General features: G+C 50.1%; 16 non-coding genes across 16 annotated transcripts; all 16 read left to right on the top strand.

Annotated features, from left to right (window-relative positions):
- The first annotated feature begins 357 nt into the window (after positions 1–357).
- trnan-guu (transfer RNA asparagine (anticodon GUU)) lies at positions 358–431 on the top strand. The gene has a single exon. It is a non-coding gene; the product is annotated as a tRNA-Asn (tRNA).
- A 1,041-nt stretch (positions 432–1,472) lies between these two features.
- On the top strand, positions 1,473–1,546 carry trnan-guu (transfer RNA asparagine (anticodon GUU)). The gene has a single exon. It is a non-coding gene; the product is annotated as a tRNA-Asn (tRNA).
- Positions 1,547–2,611: 1,065 nt separating this feature from the next.
- trnan-guu (transfer RNA asparagine (anticodon GUU)) lies at positions 2,612–2,685 on the top strand. Its single transcript has one exon. It is a non-coding gene; the product is annotated as a tRNA-Asn (tRNA).
- A 1,065-nt stretch (positions 2,686–3,750) lies between these two features.
- Positions 3,751–3,824, top strand: trnan-guu (transfer RNA asparagine (anticodon GUU)). The gene has a single exon. It is a non-coding gene; the product is annotated as a tRNA-Asn (tRNA).
- A 1,041-nt stretch (positions 3,825–4,865) lies between these two features.
- On the top strand, positions 4,866–4,939 carry trnan-guu (transfer RNA asparagine (anticodon GUU)). The gene has a single exon. It is a non-coding gene; the product is annotated as a tRNA-Asn (tRNA).
- Positions 4,940–6,004: 1,065 nt separating this feature from the next.
- On the top strand, positions 6,005–6,078 carry trnan-guu (transfer RNA asparagine (anticodon GUU)). The gene has a single exon. It is a non-coding gene; the product is annotated as a tRNA-Asn (tRNA).
- Positions 6,079–8,367: 2,289 nt separating this feature from the next.
- On the top strand, positions 8,368–8,441 carry trnan-guu (transfer RNA asparagine (anticodon GUU)). The gene has a single exon. It is a non-coding gene; the product is annotated as a tRNA-Asn (tRNA).
- A 1,065-nt stretch (positions 8,442–9,506) lies between these two features.
- Positions 9,507–9,580, top strand: trnan-guu (transfer RNA asparagine (anticodon GUU)). The gene has a single exon. It is a non-coding gene; the product is annotated as a tRNA-Asn (tRNA).
- Positions 9,581–10,118: 538 nt separating this feature from the next.
- Positions 10,119–10,192, top strand: trnan-guu (transfer RNA asparagine (anticodon GUU)). The gene has a single exon. It is a non-coding gene; the product is annotated as a tRNA-Asn (tRNA).
- Positions 10,193–11,257: 1,065 nt separating this feature from the next.
- trnan-guu (transfer RNA asparagine (anticodon GUU)) lies at positions 11,258–11,331 on the top strand. Its single transcript has one exon. It is a non-coding gene; the product is annotated as a tRNA-Asn (tRNA).
- Positions 11,332–11,869: 538 nt separating this feature from the next.
- On the top strand, positions 11,870–11,943 carry trnan-guu (transfer RNA asparagine (anticodon GUU)). Its single transcript has one exon. It is a non-coding gene; the product is annotated as a tRNA-Asn (tRNA).
- A 1,065-nt stretch (positions 11,944–13,008) lies between these two features.
- Positions 13,009–13,082, top strand: trnan-guu (transfer RNA asparagine (anticodon GUU)). The gene has a single exon. It is a non-coding gene; the product is annotated as a tRNA-Asn (tRNA).
- A 1,065-nt stretch (positions 13,083–14,147) lies between these two features.
- Positions 14,148–14,221, top strand: trnan-guu (transfer RNA asparagine (anticodon GUU)). The gene has a single exon. It is a non-coding gene; the product is annotated as a tRNA-Asn (tRNA).
- A 1,041-nt stretch (positions 14,222–15,262) lies between these two features.
- Positions 15,263–15,336, top strand: trnan-guu (transfer RNA asparagine (anticodon GUU)). The gene has a single exon. It is a non-coding gene; the product is annotated as a tRNA-Asn (tRNA).
- Positions 15,337–16,401: 1,065 nt separating this feature from the next.
- trnan-guu (transfer RNA asparagine (anticodon GUU)) lies at positions 16,402–16,475 on the top strand. Its single transcript has one exon. It is a non-coding gene; the product is annotated as a tRNA-Asn (tRNA).
- Positions 16,476–17,013: 538 nt separating this feature from the next.
- On the top strand, positions 17,014–17,087 carry trnan-guu (transfer RNA asparagine (anticodon GUU)). The gene has a single exon. It is a non-coding gene; the product is annotated as a tRNA-Asn (tRNA).
- Positions 17,088–17,328: the final 241 nt, after the last annotated feature.

The following is a 17,328-nucleotide window of genomic DNA, read 5'->3' as shown; positions in this document are numbered from 1 at the left end:
CGTTCGCAACTGCATACTTGCTGCCAAGTATGTGTGACCTACAAGTCACATATTTTAAACAATCAAGGCGGTATGGAGAGGAAGTACCAGAGCACCTCCATCTAGCCACCCGGTCCTCTCTCGACGCCCCTGCTTGGCTTCACTCAGTCTCTGTTGCACAATCGTATACCCCACAACCAAAGAGACCGGAACACCCTCGCCCAGTCCCCCGTCCAGTCTCGACACCTGTGGGTTGCGGGTTGTCAGTCTCTGTGGCGCAATCGGTTAGAGCTTTTGGCTGTTAACAACCAAAAAAGACCGGAACACCCTCCCCCAGTCCCCCGTCCAGTCTCGACACCTGTGGGTTGCGCGTTGTCAGTCTCTGTGGCGCAATGGGTTAGCGCGTTCGGCTGTTAACCGAAAGGTTGGTGGTTCAAGCCCACCCAGGGACGATATCACTGTGTTTGCCAGGGAATGCACAATGCTGCACAAACGTGCAGTGCAACTCTTATGTTGGTTATACCATGTTATAATCAACCATGTTTTAACCAACCATGGTATATCCAGGACGGTCGTTTGATGAACGCAGTCAACTGTTTTATCAAGGGTGATATCCATCTTTGGGGTGCTGTTGTTCGTCCGCAACTGCATACTTGCTGCCAAGTATGTGTGACCTACAAGTCACATATTTTAAACAATCAAGGCGGTATGGAGAGGAAGTACCAGAGCACCTCCATCCAGCCACCCGGTCCTCTCTCGACGCCCCTGCTTGGCTTCACTCAGTCTCTGTTGCAAAATCGTTTACCCCACAACCAAAAAGACCCGAACACCCTCCTCCACTCCCACGTCCAGTCTCGACACCTGTGGGTTGCGCGTTGTCAGTCTCTGTGGCGCAATTGTTTAGCGCGTTCGGCTGTTAACCGAAAGGTTGGTGGTTCAAGCCCACCCAGGGACGATATCACTGTTATTGCCAGGTAATTCAGAATGCTGCACAAAAGTGCAGTGCGACAGTTATGTTGGTTATACCATGTTATAATCAACCATGTTATAACAAACCATGGTATATCCAGGACGGTCGTTTGATGAACGCAGTCAACTGTTTTATCAAGGCTGATATTCTTTGGGGTGCTGTTGTTCGTCCGCAACTGCATACTTGCTGCCAAGTATGTGTGACCTACAAGTCACATATTTTAAACAATCAAGGCGGTATGGAGAGGAAGTACCAGAGCACCTCCATCTAGCCACCCGGTCCTCTCTCGACGCCCCTGCTTGGCTTCACTCAGTCTCTGTTGCACAATCGTATACCCCACAACCAAAGAGACCGGAACACCCTCCCCCAGTCCCCCGTCCAGTCTCGACACCTGTGGGTTGCGGGTTGTCAGTCTCTGTGGCGCAATCGGTTAGAGCTTTTGGCTGTTAACAACCAAAAAAGACCGGAACACCCTCCCCCAGTCCCCCGTCCAGTCTCGACACCTGTGGGTTGCGCGTTGTCAGTCTCTGTGGCGCAATGGGTTAGCGCGTTCGGCTGTTAACCGAAAGGTTGGTGGTTCAAGCCCACCCAGGGACGATATCACTGTGTTTGCCAGGTAATGCACAATGCTGCACAAACGTGCAGTGCAACTCTTATGACAGTTATGTTGGTTATACCATGTTATAATCAACCATGTTTTAACCAACCATGGTATAACCATGTTATAACCAGGACGGTCGTTTGATGAACGCAGTCAACTGTTTTATCAAGGGTGATATCCATCTTTGGGGTGCTGTTGTTCGTCCGCAACTGCATACTTGCTGCCAAGTATGTGTGATCTACAAGTCACATATTTTAAACAATCAAGGCGGTATGGAGAGGAAGTACCAGAGCACCTCCATCCAGCCACCCGGTCCTCTCTCGACGCCCCTGCTTGGCTTCACTCAGTCTCTGTTGCAAAATCGTTTACCCCACAACCAAAAAGACCCGAACACCCTCCTCCACTCCCACGTCCAGTCTCGACACCTGTGGGTTGCGCGTTGTCAGTCTCTGTGGCGCAATTGTTTAGCGCGTTCGGCTGTTAACCGAAAGGTTGGTGGTTCAAGCCCACCCAGGGACGATATCACTGTTATTGCCAGGTAATTCAGAATGCTGCACAAAAGTGCAGTGCGACAGTTATGTTGGTTATACCATGTTATAATCAACCATGTTATAACAAACCATGGTATATCCAGGACGGTCGTTTGATGAACGCAGTCAACTGTTTTATCAAGGGTGATATGCATCTTTGGGGTTGCTGTTGTTCGTTCGCAACTGCATACTTGCTGCCAAGTATGTGTGACCTACAAGTCACATATTTTAAACAATCAAGGCGGTATGGAGAGGAAGTACCAGAGCACCTCCATCTAGCCACCCGGTCCTCTCTCGACGCCCCTGCTTGGCTTCACTCAGTCTCTGTTCCACAATCGTATACCCCACAACCAAAGAGACCGGAACACCCTCCCCCAGTCCCCCGTCCAGTCTCGACACCTGTGGGTTGCGGGTTGTCAGTCTCTGTGGCGCAATCGGTTAGAGCTTTTGGCTGTTAACAACCAAAAAAGACCGGAACACCCTCCCCCAGTCCCCCGTCCAGTCTCGACACCTGTGGGTTGTGCGTTGACAGTCTCTGTGGCGCAATCGGTTAGCGCGTTCGGCTGTTAACCGAAAGGTTGGTGGTTCAAGCCCACCCAGGGACGATATCACTGTGTTTGCCAGGTAATACACAATGCTGCACAAACGTGCAGTGCAACTCTTATGACAGTTATGTTGGTTATACCATGTTATAATCAACCATGTTTTAACCAACCATGGTATAACCATGTTATAACCAGGACGGTCGTTTGATGAACGCAGTCAACTGTTTTATCAAGGGTGATATCCATCTTTGGGGTGCTGTTGTTCGTCCGCAACTGCATACTTGCTGCCAAGTATGTGTGACCTACAAGTCACATATTTTAAACAATCAAGGCGGTATGGAGAGGAAGTACCAGAGCACCTCCATCCAGCCACCCGGTCCTCTCTCGACGCCCCTGCTTGGCTTCACTCAGTCTCTGTTGCAAAATCGTTTACCCCACAACCAAAAAGACCCGAACACCCTCCTCCACTCCCACGTCCAGTCTCGACACCTGTGGGTTGCGCGTTGTCAGTCTCTGTGGCGCAATTGTTTAGCGCGTTCGGCTGTTAACCGAAAGGTTGGTGGTTCAAGCCCACCCAGGGACGATATCACTGTTATTGCCAGGTAATTCAGAATGCTGCACAAAAGTGCAGTGCGACAGTTATGTTGGTTATACCATGTTATAATCAACCATGTTATAACAAACCATGGTATATCCAGGACGGTCGTTTGATGAACGCAGTCAACTGTTTTATCAAGGGTGATATGCATCTTTGGGGTTGCTGTTGTTCGTTCGCAACTGCATACTTGCTGCCAAGTATGTGTGACCTACAAGTCACATATTTTAAACAATCAAGGCGGTATGGAGAGGAAGTACCAGAGCACCTCCATCTAGCCACCCGGTCCTCTCTCGATGCCCCTGCTTGGCTTCACTCAGTCTCTGTTGCACAATCGTATACCCCACAACCAAAGAGACCGGAACACCCTCCCCCAGTCCCCCGTCCAGTCTCGACACCTGTGGGTTGCGGGTTGTCAGTCTCTGTGGCGCAATCGGTTAGAGCTTTTGGCTGTTAACAACCAAAAAAGACCGCAACACCCTCCCCCAGTCCCCCGTCCAGTCTCGACACCTGTGGGTTGCGCGTTGTCAGTCTCTGTGGCGCAATGGGTTAGCGCGTTCGGCTGTTAACCGAAAGGTTGGTGGTTCAAGCCCACCCAGGGACGATATCACTGTGTTTGCCAGGGAATGCACAATGCTGCACAAACGTGCAGTGCAACTCTTATGTTGGTTATACCATGTTATAATCAACCATGTTTTAACCAACCATGGTATATCCAGGACGGTCGTTTGATGAACGCAGTCAACTGTTTTATCAAGGGTGATATCCATCTTTGGGGTGCTGTTGTTCGTCCGCAACTGCATACTTGCTGCCAAGTATGTGTGACCTACAAGTCACATATTTTAAACAATCAAGGCGGTATGGAGAGGAAGTACCAGAGCACCTCCATCCAGCCACCCGGTCCTCTCTCGACGCCCCTGCTTGGCTTCACTCAGTCTCTGTTGCAAAATCGTTTACCCCACAACCAAAAAGACCCGAACACCCTCCTCCACTCCCACGTCCAGTCTCGACACCTGTGGGTTGCGCGTTGTCAGTCTCTGTGGCGCAATTGTTTAGCGCGTTCGGCTGTTAACCGAAAGGTTGGTGGTTCAAGCCCACCCAGGGACGATATCACTGTGTTTGCCAGGGAATGCACAATGCTGCACAAACGTGCAGTGCAACTCTTATGTTGGTTATACCATGTTATAATCAACCATGTTTTAACCAACCATGGTATATCCAGGACGGTCGTTTGATGAACGCAGTCAACTGTTTTATCAAGGCTGATATTCTTTGGGGTGCTGTTGTTCGTCCGCAACTGCATACTTGCTGCCAAGTATGTGTGACCTACAAGTCACATATTTTAAACAATCAAGGCGGTATGGAGAGGAAGTACCAGAGCACCTCCATCTAGCCACCCGGTCCTCTCTCGACGCCCCTGCTTGGCTTCACTCAGTCTCTGTTCCACAATCGTATACCCCACAACCAAAGAGACCGGAACACCCTCCCCCAGTCCCCCGTCCAGTCTCGACACCTGTGGGTTGCGGGTTGTCAGTCTCTGTGGCGCAATCGGTTAGAGCTTTTGGCTGTTAACAACCAAAAAAGACCGGAACACCCTCCCCCAGTCCCCCGTCCAGTCTCGACACCTGTGGGTTGTGCGTTGACAGTCTCTGTGGCGCAATCGGTTAGCGCGTTCGGCTGTTAACCGAAAGGTTGGTGGTTCAAGCCCACCCAGGGACGATATCACTGTGTTTGCCAGGTAATACACAATGCTGCACAAACGTGCAGTGCAACTCTTATGACAGTTATGTTGGTTATACCATGTTATAATCAACCATGTTTTAACCAACCATGGTATAACCATGTTATAACCAGGACGGTCGTTTGATGAACGCAGTCAACTGTTTTATCAAGGGTGATATCCATCTTTGGGGTGCTGTTGTTCGTCCGCAACTGCATACTTGCTGCCAAGTATGTGTGACCTACAAGTCACATATTTTAAACAATCAAGGCGGTATGGAGAGGAAGTACCAGAGCACCTCCATCCAGCCACCCGGTCCTCTCTCGACGCCCCTGCTTGGCTTCACTCAGTCTCTGTTGCAAAATCGTTTACCCCACAACCAAAAAGACCCGAACACCCTCCTCCACTCCCACGTCCAGTCTCGACACCTGTGGGTTGCGCGTTGTCAGTCTCTGTGGCGCAATTGTTTAGCGCGTTCGGCTGTTAACCGAAAGGTTGGTGGTTCAAGCCCACCCAGGGACGATATCACTGTTATTGCCAGGTAATTCAGAATGCTGCACAAAAGTGCAGTGCGACAGTTATGTTGGTTATACCATGTTATAATCAACCATGTTATAACAAACCATGGTATATCCAGGACGGTCGTTTGATGAACTCAGTCAACTGTTTTATCAAGGGTGATATGCATCTTTGGGGTTGCTGTTGTTCGTTCGCAACTGCATACTTGCTGCCAAGTATGTGTGACCTACAAGTCACATATTTTAAACAATCAAGGCGGTATGGAGAGGAAGTACCAGAGCACCTCCATCTAGCCACCCGGTCCTCTCTCGACGCCCCTGCTTGGCTTCACTCAGTCTCTGTTGCACAATCGTATACCCCACAACCAAAGAGACCGGAACACCCTCCCCCAGTCCCCCGTCCAGTCTCGACACCTGTGGGTTGCGGGTTGTCAGTCTCTGTGGCGCAATCGGTTAGAGCTTTTGGCTGTTAACAACCAAAAAAGACCGGAACACCCTCCCCCAGTCCCCCGTCCAGTCTCGACACCTGTGGGTTGTGCGTTGACAGTCTCTGTGGCGCAATCGGTTAGCGCGTTCGGCTGTTAACCGAAAGGTTGGTGGTTCAAGCCCACCCAGGGACGATATCACTGTGTTTGCCAGGGAATGCACAATGCTGCACAAACGTGCAGTGCAACTCTTATGTTGGTTATACCATGTTATAATCAACCATGTTTTAACCAACCATGGTATATCCAGGACGGTCGTTTGATGAACGCAGTCAACTGTTTTATCAAGGCTGATATTCTTTGGGGTGCTGTTGTTCGTTCGCAACTGCATACTTGCTGCCAAGTATGTGTGACCTACAAGTCACATATTTTAAACAATCAAGGCGGTATGGAGAGGAAGTACCAGAGCACCTCCATCTAGCCACCCGGTCCTCTCTCGACGCCCCTGCTTGGCTTCACTCAGTCTCTGTTGCACAATCGTATACCCCACAACCAAAGAGACCGGAACACCCTCCCCCAGTCCCCCGTCCAGTCTCGACACCTGTGGGTTGCGGGTTGTCAGTCTCTGTGGCGCAATCGGTTAGAGCTTTTGGCTGTTAACAACCAAAAAAGACCGGAACACCCTCCCCCAGTCCCCCGTCCAGTCTCGACACCTGTGGGTTGTGCGTTGACAGTCTCTGTGGCACAATCGGTTAGCGCGTTCGGCTGTTAACCGAAAGGTTGGTGGTTCAAGCCCACCCAGGGACGATATCACTGTGTTTGCCATGTAATACACAATGCTGCACAAACGTGCAGTGCAACTCTTATGACAGTTATGTTGGTTATACCATGTTATAATCAACCATGTTTTAACCAACCATGGTATAACCATGTTATAACCAGGACGGTCGTTTGATGAACGCAGTCAACTGTTTTATCAAGGGTGATATCCATCTTTGGGGTGCTGTTGTTCGTCCGCAACTGCATACTTGCTGCCAAGTATGTGTGACCTACAAGTCACATATTTTAAACAATCAAGGCGGTATGGAGAGGAAGTACCAGAGCACCTCCATCCAGCCACCCGGTCCTCTCTCGACGCCCCTGCTTGGCTTCACTCAGTCTCTGTTGCAAAATCGTTTACCCCACAACCAAAAAGACCCGAACACCCTCCTCCACTCCCACGTCCAGTCTCGACACCTGTGGGTTGCGCGTTGTCAGTCTCTGTGGCGCAATTGTTTAGCGCGTTCGGCTGTTAACCGAAAGGTTGGTGGTTCAAGCCCACCCAGGGACGATATCACTGTTATTGCCAGGTAATTCAGAATGCTGCACAAAAGTGCAGTGCGACAGTTATGTTGGTTATACCATGTTATAATCAACCATGTTATAACAAACCATGGTATATCCAGGACGGTCGTTTGATGAACGCAGTCAACTGTTTTATCAAGGGTGATATGCATCTTTGGGGTTGCTGTTGTTCGTTCGCAACTGCATACTTGCTGCCAAGTATGTGTGACCTACAAGTCACATATTTTAAACAATCAAGGCGGTATGGAGAGGAAGTACCAGAGCACCTCCATCTAGCCACCCGGTCCTCTCTCGACGCCCCTGCTTGGCTTCACTCAGTCTCTGTTGCACAATCGTATACCCCACAACCAAAGAGACCGGAACACCCTCCCCCAGTCCCCCGTCCAGTCTCGACACCTGTGGGTTGCGGGTTGTCAGTCTCTGTGGCGCAATCGGTTAGAGCTTTTGGCTGTTAACAACCAAAAAAGACCGGAACACCCTCCCCCAGTCCCCCGTCCAGTCTCGACACCTGTGGGTTGCGCGTTGTCAGTCTCTGTGGCGCAATTGTTTAGCGCGTTCGGCTGTTAACCGAAAGGTTGGTGGTTCAAGCCCACCCAGGGACGATATCACTGTGTTTGCCAGGGAATGCACAATGCTGCACAAACGTGCAGTGCAACTCTTATGTTGGTTATACCATGTTATAATCAACCATGTTTTAACCAACCATGGTATATCCAGGACGGTCGTTTGATGAACGCAGTCAACTGTTTTATCAAGGCTGATATTCTTTGGGGTGCTGTTGTTCGTCCGCAACTGCATACTTGCTGCCAAGTATGTGTGACCTACAAGTCACATATTTTAAACAATCAAGGCGGTATGGAGAGGAAGTACCAGAGCACCTCCATCTAGCCACCCGGTCCTCTCTCGACGCCCCTGCTTGGCTTCACTCAGTCTCTGTTCCACAATCGTATACCCCACAACCAAAGAGACCGGAACACCCTCCCCCAGTCCCCCGTCCAGTCTCGACACCTGTGGGTTGCGGGTTGTCAGTCTCTGTGGCGCAATCGGTTAGAGCTTTTGGCTGTTAACAACCAAAAAAGACCGGAACACCCTCCCCCAGTCCCCCGTCCAGTCTCGACACCTGTGGGTTGTGCGTTGACAGTCTCTGTGGCGCAATCGGTTAGCGCGTTCGGCTGTTAACCGAAAGGTTGGTGGTTCAAGCCCACCCAGGGACGATATCACTGTGTTTGCCAGGTAATACACAATGCTGCACAAACGTGCAGTGCAACTCTTATGACAGTTATGTTGGTTATACCATGTTATAATCAACCATGTTTTAACCAACCATGGTATAACCATGTTATAACCAGGACGGTCGTTTGATGAACGCAGTCAACTGTTTTATCAAGGGTGATATCCATCTTTGGGGTGCTGTTGTTCGTCCGCAACTGCATACTTGCTGCCAAGTATGTGTGACCTACAAGTCACATATTTTAAACAATCAAGGCGGTATGGAGAGGAAGTACCAGAGCACCTCCATCCAGCCACCCGGTCCTCTCTCGACGCCCCTGCTTGGCTTCACTCAGTCTCTGTTGCAAAATCGTTTACCCCACAACCAAAAAGACCCGAACACCCTCCTCCACTCCCACGTCCAGTCTCGACACCTGTGGGTTGCGCGTTGTCAGTCTCTGTGGCGCAATTGTTTAGCGCGTTCGGCTGTTAACCGAAAGGTTGGTGGTTCAAGCCCACCCAGGGACGATATCACTGTTATTGCCAGGTAATTCAGAATGCTGCACAAAAGTGCAGTGCGACAGTTATGTTGGTTATACCATGTTATAATCAACCATGTTATAACAAACCATGGTATATCCAGGACGGTCGTTTGATGAACTCAGTCAACTGTTTTATCAAGGGTGATATGCATCTTTGGGGTTGCTGTTGTTCGTTCGCAACTGCATACTTGCTGCCAAGTATGTGTGACCTACAAGTCACATATTTTAAACAATCAAGGCGGTATGGAGAGGAAGTACCAGAGCACCTCCATCTAGCCACCCGGTCCTCTCTCGACGCCCCTGCTTGGCTTCACTCAGTCTCTGTTGCACAATCGTATACCCCACAACCAAAGAGACCGGAACACCCTCCCCCAGTCCCCCGTCCAGTCTCGACACCTGTGGGTTGCGGGTTGTCAGTCTCTGTGGCGCAATCGGTTAGAGCTTTTGGCTGTTAACAACCAAAAAAGACCGGAACACCCTCCCCCAGTCCCCCGTCCAGTCTCGACACCTGTGGGTTGTGCGTTGACAGTCTCTGTGGCGCAATCGGTTAGCGCGTTCGGCTGTTAACCGAAAGGTTGGTGGTTCAAGCCCACCCAGGGACGATATCACTGTGTTTGCCAGGGAATGCACAATGCTGCACAAACGTGCAGTGCAACTCTTATGTTGGTTATACCATGTTATAATCAACCATGTTTTAACCAACCATGGTATATCCAGGACGGTCGTTTGATGAACGCAGTCAACTGTTTTATCAAGGCTGATATTCTTTGGGGTGCTGTTGTTCGTTCGCAACTGCATACTTGCTGCCAAGTATGTGTGACCTACAAGTCACATATTTTAAACAATCAAGGCGGTATGGAGAGGAAGTACCAGAGCACCTCCATCTAGCCACCCGGTCCTCTCTCGACGCCCCTGCTTGGCTTCACTCAGTCTCTGTTGCACAATCGTATACCCCACAACCAAAGAGACCGGAACACCCTCCCCCAGTCCCCCGTCCAGTCTCGACACCTGTGGGTTGCGGGTTGTCAGTCTCTGTGGCGCAATCGGTTAGAGCTTTTGGCTGTTAACAACCAAAAAAGACCGGAACACCCTCCCCCAGTCCCCCGTCCAGTCTCGACACCTGTGGGTTGTGCGTTGACAGTCTCTGTGGCGCAATCGGTTAGCGCGTTCGGCTGTTAACCGAAAGGTTGGTGGTTCAAGCCCACCCAGGGACGATATCACTGTGTTTGCCATGTAATACACAATGCTGCACAAACGTGCAGTGCAACTCTTATGACAGTTATGTTGGTTATACCATGTTATAATCAACCATGTTTTAACCAACCATGGTATAACCATGTTATAACCAGGACGGTCGTTTGATGAACGCAGTCAACTGTTTTATCAAGGGTGATATCCATCTTTGGGGTGCTGTTGTTCGTCCGCAACTGCATACTTGCTGCCAAGTATGTGTGACCTACAAGTCACATATTTTAAACAATCAAGGCGGTATGGAGAGGAAGTACCAGAGCACCTCCATCCAGCCACCCGGTCCTCTCTCGACGCCCCTGCTTGGCTTCACTCAGTCTCTGTTGCAAAATCGTTTACCCCACAACCAAAAAGACCCGAACACCCTCCTCCACTCCCACGTCCAGTCTCGACACCTGTGGGTTGCGCGTTGTCAGTCTCTGTGGCGCAATTGTTTAGCGCGTTCGGCTGTTAACCGAAAGGTTGGTGGTTCAAGCCCACCCAGGGACGATATCACTGTTATTGCCAGGTAATTCAGAATGCTGCACAAAAGTGCAGTGCGACAGTTATGTTGGTTATACCATGTTATAATCAACCATGTTATAACAAACCATGGTATATCCAGGACGGTCGTTTGATGAACTCAGTCAACTGTTTTATCAAGGGTGATATGCATCTTTGGGGTTGCTGTTGTTCGTTCGCAACTGCATACTTGCTGCCAAGTATGTGTGACCTACAAGTCACATATTTTAAACAATCAAGGCGGTATGGAGAGGAAGTACCAGAGCACCTCCATCTAGCCACCCGGTCCTCTCTCGACGCCCCTGCTTGGCTTCACTCAGTCTCTGTTGCACAATCGTATACCCCACAACCAAAGAGACCGGAACACCCTCCCCCAGTCCCCCGTCCAGTCTCGACACCTGTGGGTTGCGGGTTGTCAGTCTCTGTGGCGCAATCGGTTAGAGCTTTTGGCTGTTAACAACCAAAAAAGACCGGAACACCCTCCCCCAGTCCCCCGTCCAGTCTCGACACCTGTGGGTTGTGCGTTGACAGTCTCTGTGGCGCAATCGGTTAGCGCGTTCGGCTGTTAACCGAAAGGTTGGTGGTTCAAGCCCACCCAGGGACGATATCACTGTGTTTGCCAGGGAATGCACAATGCTGCACAAACGTGCAGTGCAACTCTTATGTTGGTTATACCATGTTATAATCAACCATGTTTTAACCAACCATGGTATATCCAGGACGGTCGTTTGATGAACGCAGTCAACTGTTTTATCAAGGCTGATATTCTTTGGGGTGCTGTTGTTCGTTCGCAACTGCATACTTGCTGCCAAGTATGTGTGACCTACAAGTCACATATTTTAAACAATCAAGGCGGTATGGAGAGGAAGTACCAGAGCACCTCCATCTAGCCACCCGGTCCTCTCTCGACGCCCCTGCTTGGCTTCACTCAGTCTCTGTTCCACAATCGTATACCCCACAACCAAAGAGACCGGAACACCCTCCCCCAGTCCCCCGTCCAGTCTCGACACCTGTGGGTTGCGGGTTGTCAGTCTCTGTGGCGCAATCGGTTAGAGCTTTTGGCTGTTAACAACCAAAAAAGACCGGAACACCCTCCCCCAGTCCCCCGTCCAGTCTCGACACCTGTGGGTTGCGCGTTGTCAGTCTCTGTGGCGCAATGGGTTAGCGCGTTCGGCTGTTAACCGAAAGGTTGGTGGTTCAAGCCCACCCAGGGACGATATCACTGTGTTTGCCAGGTAATGCACAATGCTGCACAAACGTGCAGTGCAACTCTTATGACAGTTATGTTGGTTATACCATGTTATAATCAACCATGTTTTAACCAACCATGGTATAACCATGTTATAACCAGGACGGTCGTTTGATGAACGCAGTCAACTGTTTTATCAAGGGTGATATCCATCTTTGGGGTGCTGTTGTTCGTCCGCAACTGCATACTTGCTGCCAAGTATGTGTGATCTACAAGTCACATATTTTAAACAATCAAGGCGGTATGGAGAGGAAGTACCAGAGCACCTCCATCCAGCCACCCGGTCCTCTCTCGACGCCCCTGCTTGGCTTCACTCAGTCTCTGTTGCAAAATCGTTTACCCCACAACCAAAAAGACCCGAACACCCTCCTCCACTCCCACGTCCAGTCTCGACACCTGTGGGTTGCGCGTTGTCAGTCTCTGTGGCGCAATTGTTTAGCGCGTTCGGCTGTTAACCGAAAGGTTGGTGGTTCAAGCCCACCCAGGGACGATATCACTGTTATTGCCAGGTAATTCAGAATGCTGCACAAAAGTGCAGTGCGACAGTTATGTTGGTTATACCATGTTATAATCAACCATGTTATAACAAACCATGGTATATCCAGGACGGTCGTTTGATGAACGCAGTCAACTGTTTTATCAAGGGTGATATGCATCTTTGGGGTTGCTGTTGTTCGTTCGCAACTGCATACTTGCTGCCAAGTATGTGTGACCTACAAGTCACATATTTTAAACAATCAAGGCGGTATGGAGAGGAAGTACCAGAGCACCTCCATCTAGCCACCCGGTCCTCTCTCGACGCCCCTGCTTGGCTTCACTCAGTCTCTGTTCCACAATCGTATACCCCACAACCAAAGAGACCGGAACACCCTCCCCCAGTCCCCCGTCCAGTCTCGACACCTGTGGGTTGCGGGTTGTCAGTCTCTGTGGCGCAATCGGTTAGAGCTTTTGGCTGTTAACAACCAAAAAAGACCGGAACACCCTCCCCCAGTCCCCCGTCCAGTCTCGACACCTGTGGGTTGTGCGTTGACAGTCTCTGTGGCGCAATCGGTTAGCGCGTTCGGCTGTTAACCGAAAGGTTGGTGGTTCAAGCCCACCCAGGGACGATATCACTGTGTTTGCCAGGTAATACACAATGCTGCACAAACGTGCAGTGCAACTCTTATGACAGTTATGTTGGTTATACCATGTTATAATCAACCATGTTTTAACCAACCATGGTATAACCATGTTATAACCAGGACGGTCGTTTGATGAACGCAGTCAACTGTTTTATCAAGGGTGATATCCATCTTTGGGGTGCTGTTGTTCGTCCGCAACTGCATACTTGCTGCCAAGTATGTGTGACCTACAAGTCACATATTTTAAACAATCAAGGCGGTATGGAGAGGAAGTACCAGAGCACCTCCATCCAGCCACCCGGTCCTCTCTCGACGCCCCTGCTTGGCTTCACTCAGTCTCTGTTGCAAAATCGTTTACCCCACAACCAAAAAGACCCGAACACCCTCCTCCACTCCCACGTCCAGTCTCGACACCTGTGGGTTGCGCGTTGTCAGTCTCTGTGGCGCAATTGTTTAGCGCGTTCGGCTGTTAACCGAAAGGTTGGTGGTTCAAGCCCACCCAGGGACGATATCACTGTTATTGCCAGGTAATTCAGAATGCTGCACAAAAGTGCAGTGCGACAGTTATGTTGGTTATACCATGTTATAATCAACCATGTTATAACAAACCATGGTATATCCAGGACGGTCGTTTGATGAACGCAGTCAACTGTTTTATCAAGGGTGATATGCATCTTTGGGGTTGCTGTTGTTCGTTCGCAACTGCATACTTGCTGCCAAGTATGTGTGACCTACAAGTCACATATTTTAAACAATCAAGGCGGTATGGAGAGGAAGTACCAGAGCACCTCCATCTAGCCACCCGGTCCTCTCTCGATGCCCCTGCTTGGCTTCACTCAGTCTCTGTTGCACAATCGTATACCCCACAACCAAAGAGACCGGAACACCCTCCCCCAGTCCCCCGTCCAGTCTCGACACCTGTGGGTTGCGGGTTGTCAGTCTCTGTGGCGCAATCGGTTAGAGCTTTTGGCTGTTAACAACCAAAAAAGACCGCAACACCCTCCCCCAGTCCCCCGTCCAGTCTCGACACCTGTGGGTTGCGCGTTGTCAGTCTCTGTGGCGCAATGGGTTAGCGCGTTCGGCTGTTAACCGAAAGGTTGGTGGTTCAAGCCCACCCAGGGACGATATCACTGTGTTTGCCAGGGAATGCACAATGCTGCACAAACGTGCAGTGCAACTCTTATGTTGGTTATACCATGTTATAATCAACCATGTTTTAACCAACCATGGTATATCCAGGACGGTCGTTTGATGAACGCAGTCAACTGTTTTATCAAGGGTGATATCCATCTTTGGGGTGCTGTTGTTCGTCCGCAACTGCATACTTGCTGCCAAGTATGTGTGACCTACAAGTCACATATTTTAAACAATCAAGGCGGTATGGAGAGGAAGTACCAGAGCACCTCCATCCAGCCACCCGGTCCTCTCTCGACGCCCCTGCTTGGCTTCACTCAGTCTCTGTTGCAAAATCGTTTACCCCACAACCAAAAAGACCCGAACACCCTCCTCCACTCCCACGTCCAGTCTCGACACCTGTGGGTTGCGCGTTGTCAGTCTCTGTGGCGCAATTGTTTAGCGCGTTCGGCTGTTAACCGAAAGGTTGGTGGTTCAAGCCCACCCAGGGACGATATCACTGTGTTTGCCAGGGAATGCACAATGCTGCACAAACGTGCAGTGCAACTCTTATGTTGGTTATACCATGTTATAATCAACCATGTTTTAACCAACCATGGTATATCCAGGACGGTCGTTTGATGAACGCAGTCAACTGTTTTATCAAGGCTGATATTCTTTGGGGTGCTGTTGTTCGTCCGCAACTGCATACTTGCTGCCAAGTATGTGTGACCTACAAGTCACATATTTTAAACAATCAAGGCGGTATGGAGAGGAAGTACCAGAGCACCTCCATCTAGCCACCCGGTCCTCTCTCGACGCCCCTGCTTGGCTTCACTCAGTCTCTGTTCCACAATCGTATACCCCACAACCAAAGAGACCGGAACACCCTCCCCCAGTCCCCCGTCCAGTCTCGACACCTGTGGGTTGCGGGTTGTCAGTCTCTGTGGCGCAATCGGTTAGAGCTTTTGGCTGTTAACAACCAAAAAAGACCGGAACACCCTCCCCCAGTCCCCCGTCCAGTCTCGACACCTGTGGGTTGTGCGTTGACAGTCTCTGTGGCGCAATCGGTTAGCGCGTTCGGCTGTTAACCGAAAGGTTGGTGGTTCAAGCCCACCCAGGGACGATATCACTGTGTTTGCCAGGTAATACACAATGCTGCACAAACGTGCAGTGCAACTCTTATGACAGTTATGTTGGTTATACCATGTTATAATCAACCATGTTTTAACCAACCATGGTATAACCATGTTATAACCAGGACGGTCGTTTGATGAACGCAGTCAACTGTTTTATCAAGGGTGATATCCATCTTTGGGGTGCTGTTGTTCGTCCGCAACTGCATACTTGCTGCCAAGTATGTGTGACCTACAAGTCACATATTTTAAACAATCAAGGCGGTATGGAGAGGAAGTACCAGAGCACCTCCATCCAGCCACCCGGTCCTCTCTCGACGCCCCTGCTTGGCTTCACTCAGTCTCTGTTGCAAAATCGTTTACCCCACAACCAAAAAGACCCGAACACCCTCCTCCACTCCCACGTCCAGTCTCGACACCTGTGGGTTGCGCGTTGTCAGTCTCTGTGGCGCAATTGTTTAGCGCGTTCGGCTGTTAACCGAAAGGTTGGTGGTTCAAGCCCACCCAGGGACGATATCACTGTTATTGCCAGGTAATTCAGAATGCTGCACAAAAGTGCAGTGCGACAGTTATGTTGGTTATACCATGTTATAATCAACCATGTTATAACAAACCATGGTATATCCAGGACGGTCGTTTGATGAACTCAGTCAACTGTTTTATCAAGGGTGATATGCATCTTTGGGGTTGCTGTTGTTCGTTCGCAACTGCATACTTGCTGCCAAGTATGTGTGACCTACAAGTCACATATTTTAAACAATCAAGGCGGTATGGAGAGGAAGTACCAGAGCACCTCCATCTAGCCACCCGGTCCTCTCTCGACGCCCCTGCTTGGCTTCACTCAGTCTCTGTTGCACAATCGTATACCCCACAACCAAAGAGACCGGAACACCCTCCCCCAGTCCCCCGTCCAGTCTCGACACCTGTGGGTTGCGGGTTGTCAGTCTCTGTGGCGCAATCGGTTAGAGCTTTTGGCTGTTAACAACCAAAAAAGACCGGAACACCCTCCCCCAGTCCCCCGTCCAGTCTCGACACCTGTGGGTTGTGCGTTGACAGTCTCTGTGGCGCAATCGGTTAGCGCGTTCGGCTGTTAACCGAAAGGTTGGTGGTTCAAGCCCACCCAGGGACGATATCACTGTGTTTGCCAGGGAATGCACAATGCTGCACAAACGTGCAGTGCAACTCTTATGTTGGTTATACCATGTTATAATCAACCATGTTTTAACCAACCATGGTATATCCAGGACGGTCGTTTGATGAACGCAGTCAACTGTTTTATCAAGGCTGATATTCTTTGGGGTGCTGTTGTTCGTTCGCAACTGCATACTTGCTGCCAAGTATGTGTGACCTACAAGTCACATATTTTAAACAATCAAGGCGGTATGGAGAGGAAGTACCAGAGCACCTCCATCTAGCCACCCGGTCCTCTCTCGACGCCCCTGCTTGGCTTCACTCAGTCTCTGTTGCACAATCGTATACCCCACAACCAAAGAGACCGGAACACCCTCCCCCAGTCCCCCGTCCAGTCTCGACACCTGTGGGTTGCGGGTTGTCAGTCTCTGTGGCGCAATCGGTTAGAGCTTTTGGCTGTTAACAACCAAAAAAGACCGGAACACCCTCCCCCAGTCCCCCGTCCAGTCTCGACACCTGTGGGTTGTGCGTTGACAGTCTCTGTGGCGCAATCGGTTAGCGCGTTCGGCTGTTAACCGAAAGGTTGGTGGTTCAAGCCCACCCAGGGACGATATCACTGTGTTTGCCATGTAATACACAATGCTGCACAAACGTGCAGTGCAACTCTTATGACAGTTATGTTGGTTATACCATGTTATAATCAACCATGTTTTAACCAACCATGGTATAACCATGTTATAACCAGGACGGTCGTTTGATGAACGCAGTCAACTGTTTTATCAAGGGTGATATCCATCTTTGGGGTGCTGTTGTTCGTCCGCAACTGCATACTTGCTGCCAAGTATGTGTGA

This window comes from Diplotaxodon limnothrissa, linkage group LG3 (assembly GCF_057381915.1).
Source record: "Diplotaxodon limnothrissa isolate DT_005_m linkage group LG3, D_limnothrissa_male_GT1.1, whole genome shotgun sequence".
Lineage (NCBI taxonomy): Eukaryota > Metazoa > Chordata > Actinopteri > Cichliformes > Cichlidae > Diplotaxodon > Diplotaxodon limnothrissa.
The sequence above is the reverse complement of the archived record's forward strand: the minus strand, read 5'-3'. Positions and strand labels throughout refer to the sequence as shown.